This window comes from Hipposideros armiger, unplaced genomic scaffold (assembly GCF_001890085.2).
Source record: "Hipposideros armiger isolate ML-2016 unplaced genomic scaffold, ASM189008v1 scaffold_1435, whole genome shotgun sequence".
NCBI classification, from domain to species: Eukaryota; Metazoa; Chordata; class Mammalia; order Chiroptera; family Hipposideridae; genus Hipposideros; species Hipposideros armiger.
Window position 1 is genome coordinate 38915 of NW_017732785.1, and position 6000 is coordinate 44914.

Consider the following 6000-nt stretch of genomic DNA (forward strand, 5'->3'; position numbering starts at 1 on the left):
ATGTGGCTGAGTTCAGGGTTAATGAATATGGGAATAGATGCTGTCTCTTACAGGAGCTGAAACATATACGACAGAGGGTGGATACACTTGGGGTGAGGAATGGAGCTCGTCAATCATCAATACAATCTATCCAACTCCTAAAGCAAAGGGACAGGTTTTCTTTAGTAGTCTGCCCCTGCTGCTGAGACTTAACAGGGCAATAGGACTAGAGAATCCTAAAGTCCCAAGATCACTTGAAGATGAGTTTATTCTCAGATTAGGAAGATGAGACTGTAGAAACTGTTATTAGAGCACATAGCCTTGGGAGCTTTGGGGGAAGATCAGAGGTTAGATGCTGCTTTGGTTGACCTTAAACATCAGCCCTGCCTCCCACAACCTTGCCTAACTCAGGCAGTCTCTCCTTTGTAAAGAGCAAACTAAAAGCTACAGAAGGTTGCTCTGTCATTTAGACACATGGGCTTTGGCTGGGTGAGACCACGAGATGACTAAGGTGCAAAATTTAAGGAGGTGCTGCTTTCAGGGCTGTACCAGTGCAAGGCCAGCACCTGAACAAGTCTGAGAGCAAGCACCTCCTTTCATTGTGTGCCTTAGGTACCCACTTGCCTCACCCTAGTCTCAGCCCAGTTTAGACAACCAACAGAAACAATTTCTTGGCCAACTTTTCTACTGCCATTTCCAAATGATGGGTGGGGGTCGGGTTGGGGGTGGGAGTGGTAGTTGAGGGAATCTTGTGAAGAGATTTTCTTAGCATCCTAAAGGATGCTAGTAAATTGGGAGAAATATTTATTACACAAGACAAAGATAATTTACCATATAAAGAGTTTCTATAAATCAGTAAGGCTTAGCAAGGTAGAAAACTTGGAAAAGGACTTATGCATGCAGACCACAGAAATACAGATGGCCTCTTGATATCCAACAAGGTGCTCACCCAATTTCAATTTTTAAATGCACATTCTAAAGGACTATAGTGGATGTTGTAGCAATTTCCCTAGAATTCCACTTTGTAACAAATTTTCAGGGGACTGAACCCCTGATCATCTCTGAGTAGACATCCTAATGGGTCTCAGGCAGAGTAATTCTATTGTCCTTGCAAGTATGGCAGATTCAGGAACCTGGGCCCAGCAAACAGAACTGAAGAGCAGAGGGGAAAAGGAAATTAGGTTCTTGGTAGCTTTGATCCACTATGGGACTAATCCAACCCCAAAGCCCATGTACTCTACTTTCGGGCCTTTTGGGAGTCAGTAAATCTCTTCTAACATGTTAAGACAGTTTGATGGGCCTCTGCAATTTGCAGTCAAAGCTGTTGTCTAACTGATGTAAGTCACCACTTTTCATTTACTATAGGGATAATGCACCAAAACATTTTGCCGTATCCCATGTTGGCCAGGCACCAGGAAAAGGAGCTCTCCTGCTCAGTTACTGAGGGTGCTAATTGGTGCAAGCTTTTCTGAGGGCAAATGACATTTAAAACTCACCCTCCCATCCCTGTAGTTCCATTCCTATGTATATGTGTTTTGCAAATGCAATTGTCCACATACATTCATCTTTATATAATTCATCATAGTATCTTTGTGGTAATAGTGAAAGCACCCTAAACATCCACCAATAAGAAATTAAAGTTAATATATATATATATATATATATATATATATATATATATAGTCACAAGAGGTGGAGTACAGCATAGGTAATAGAGTCAATGGAATTGTAACAGCTATATATGATGTTAGAGGGGTAGAAAATTGGGGATGTAATCTTCTCCAAGGTCACTTTGTGAGGGGTGTAAATGTCTAACTATTACATTGTTTCATACACCTAAAACTAATTTGAAAAGAAAAAGAAAAACAGGTTATACTATTTCTACAGAATGGATTGTTATATAGCCTTGAAAAGATATGAATGATATGAAACAACCTTTAATATTAATTGGTAGTCACAAAAACAAAGTTTAGACTCTTTAGAATATTAACCACCTAGTAAGAACATCCTAAGAATGTTACAGGTATTCTGCACTATTTTCAACTATGCTTTACAGATGAAGAAATTGATTTATGTTTTAAAAAGGGGAAGGGATGTGATTCCTTATGGTATAGGCTTGCTCTGTATGCATGGAAAAATTGGCCAAAACTTAATGATCCCCCCCTAAGGAGGGATGGGATTCCAGGGGTTTTTTTGTTGGTTTTTTTATTGAGGAGTTGGGGAAGGGGAACAGTGTTGGGGAATTGGGGAAGGGGAACAGCCACGTTGTTGCCTTCAATTCCAGCTGTGGAGGGCACAGCTAGCTCAGCTCCAAGTCCATTTGCCATCCGGCTGCCCGACAGCAGCTCATGGCCGCTCAGCTCAAGGTGTGTGTTCAATCTTAGTTGCGGGTGGGCATAGCCCACCTGTGGGGAGCCATGGTTACAGGTAATTCAGAGCCTTACAGACTGGCTCAGTTAATGCTTAACCTGTTTCTGCTCCTAAGGCATTGTCTCTGCCTGCACCTGGAGGGTGCTTACAAGTTGTTGAGGAATGTGGTGAGGATAGCCAGTTCCTTAGGAGATACTATAGATAGATGGCTATCTTGGTTAATGGAAGAAAGTGTCCTGGGAAGCTAATCCCCTAAAGCCCCCCTGATCTTTAAGTCTCCAGTAGATAGTTAATGATCTGCTTCTGTATGAGGTAATGCGTAGTTGTACCTGCAGTATTGCACGTACTCAAACTGCATATATTGGTGATGAGAAATAAACTCGGGGCTTCAGCATCATTGAAGACCGACCACATCAGCAGTCGTGTGAGTGTCTTTTATTCATTCCCGCTCCCCCCTTCAGGTACTGATCGACTTGTGGCGGCTGGTCCGTCATACCCACCATCCCATGTGAGTCCAACCAGCAACCTTGTTTGGAGCACGTGCTCTCACCAGCTGAGTCATCTCGCAAACCGTTGGCAGCTCAGAGGCAGCTCAGCTCAGGCACAGCTCATTGGCCCATGTGGGAATCAAACTGGCAACCCTGTTGCTCAGAGCTCACGCTCTTAACCAACTGAGCCACTCAGTCGGCCTGAATTCCAGGGTTTTAATGTGGGGACAAGGGATTTGATGCTATTATGGCCTCTTAGACTCGTCATACAGTGTGCACGTCTTGCTTTTTAAATTAAAGTATCATTTAAGAATTAGGAATTAGGAATGTGTTTTCACAGCCAGAAGGGCATTCAAGTTGTGGATGCATCTCAGGAGTTGCCTCACTGCTTGCCATAGAACATCCTAACCTGAGCCTGACCTGAGGAATTAAGTCTCCAAAGATGTTTCACTGAAAAATATGGGGGGCAGTGTCTCTCAAAAATGTATCTTCTAAATATTTAAAAACCACCAACTAACCTTGTGAGTCTGCCCAAACTTAACGCAGGTTAAGACATGTGCTAAAACTCAAATAAGATCTTGAATGACCCCCAAACTTCCCTAAATAGGGTTAATTTCATCTACTATGGAATGTAATCTAATTTGTAGCAGCATTTTAGAGACTTGGAATCCGCACATTAGGAAAATCACCCACTAGGCGGCGACATCTTTCCTCCACTAGAGCCCACGACTGCGCCTGGGCTCCAGATCTCTACGACTGTGGCGGCCACCAGGACTACTTTCCCCTCGCGGATGTGCAGAAGCTACCCATAACCCAGACCATGCCCACAATGGCCCTCTGACCTACAGTGCTGTGCCGATGGCTCCCAGCGTCTCCGCCTAGAGGATTGACGGAGGGTGGGGATGCCTGGCCATCAAGGAAAATCGGGGTACTGAAGACAGTGCAGGGGAGAGCGCTAGACTAAAACCGCTGACCATAATCCCAAGGTTAAGACACAGATGTTTTCAAGGCCGCACCCGCTGGTTACTTAGCGGCACTTCTGGGTCTCAAGGACGTCATCATGCTGAGACTTCCCTTCCGGACCACCTGGAAAATTGCCTGACAGCCAATGGGCAGCGAGTGCCACGGAGCCACAGCTGCCAGCCCGGCCCCTCCGCGGTGCTCTCGCGGGCCCATGCGGGGAGTGGCCCGGCCTGGGGGCCCAAGGGTGGCAGAGTAAGAGTGGTGGGCGGGGCCGTGGTGGGCGGGGCGGGAGCAGGTAAGAGGGGTGTAGAAGCGGCGTAAAATTCTTCTGCGCTCCCCTTACGGCAGTTTATAATTTGATAGTTCTCTCCAGTCTAGTTCTATAGGATTTTAAATTAGATAGTTCCCTATGTAAAATAGTGTAGCCTTTTTTACTCATAACATGATGAGTATTTTCCCAAGTCATTAAACATTTTTCCAGCTTTATTGAAATGTAATTGACAAATTAATGGTGTATCTTTAAAAGTGTCAATGGGATAATTAGATATACGTTGTGAAATGATTACTTGTGTTCCACTGAACATTTTTTAGATGTTGTTTTAGTGACTGCATAATAAATCAGTGCATGGGGGTGGCTGGGTGGCTCAGTTGGTTAGAGTGTGTGCTCTAAGCAACAAGGTTGCCGGTTCGATTCCCCCATGGGCCAGTGAGCTGTGCCCTCCGCAACTAAGATTAAAGGACAACAACTTGACTTGGAGCTGATGGGTCCTGGAAAAAACACATAGTTCCCTCCAATAAAGTTTTTAAAAAAAAGAAATTCTAAAGGTCTTTCTCTTAAAAAAAAAAAAAAAGGAAAAATAAATCAGTGCATGGATGTATCATAGTGGTTTCCTTGTGGGTGAGTAGGTTGTTTCCAAATTTTCACTAGCATTAAATAAGTGCACAGCAGTGAATGACCGTAAATCAAAACTGTTAATGCCCATTTATTACTTCAGGATGGCTTAAGGGTAGGGACAGTTACTGCGTGCACGCACACACACACTTGAATTTCCCCCCCAAACTGACGGAGATTGCATTTCCCATGCAAACTTCAGCTGCATCAAACATGTTTAACTTTGGGTCAATCTGTCATATTCACTGGTTTATCAGTTTTATCAGGTACAGGCATACCTTGTCTTATTGAGCTTCGTTTTATTGTGTTCCACAAATGTGTTTTATTTTTACAAATTGAAAGCAAAGACCCTCCACCGGCAAAAAGATTATGACCTGTTTTACAGCAATACTTGCTTTATTTCAGTAGTGTGGAGCAGAGCCAAACCCACAATATCTCTGATGTATGTCTGTATTCTACTCATATTGTCTCTGCCATATGTACTCTTATGTGAATTGTCTACTTGCGTTCTTTGCTAGTTTTGTATTGGGCTTTTGTTGTTTTTTTCCTTATTGATTTCTAAAGGGATTTTGATAAGCTTGATGTAATTTCCACCTTGGTACCTGATAATGTAGCATTTCTAATAGAAACTGGATATAAAATTTATAATAATCATATCTGGTTTCTTCACTTGGTCAGGCACTAAAGCTATTATGACACCCTACTAAAGAAGTCTTTTCAGCACTGAATACCAACTTGGTCAGAACACATTATCCAGCTGCTCTTTTCCATGTATCTTGTTTTCATATCTACTTAGACTTCTAACACATTCTAAATACTTTATGTGCAGTAATGTTGCAACAAGGCTTTATTTGAAATTGTTCTATAAAACCTGGTGCATCACCTATTTTGACATTCTGTGTTGAAACAAAGCTGATTTAAAATCTTTTGTAGCTGGATTAAATTTATTCAACTGTGATGTTCATGATGAGAGGATATATGTATTTTTCAGTTTTAATGGAATCTGTACTCTTTCCAAAGTAATGTGTCATTTGTTCATGTTTCCCATCTCATAATGAATTGTCATATAGGCTTTTCTTGAAGACATTTAGTTGAGCTCAATTCCTGAAGACTGAGGATTATTTTTTTAAACTGAGAGTTTTGATAAATATATCATGCTGAAGACAGTATGTATATGTAAAAATCCCTTACTTAAAAATTGTTCAGTCCATTGGCGAGGATGTGGATAAATTGGAGCCCTTGTGCAGTGGGAATGTAAAATAGTGCAGCCTCTGTAGAAAATAGTTTGGAGGTTCCTCAAAATCTTAA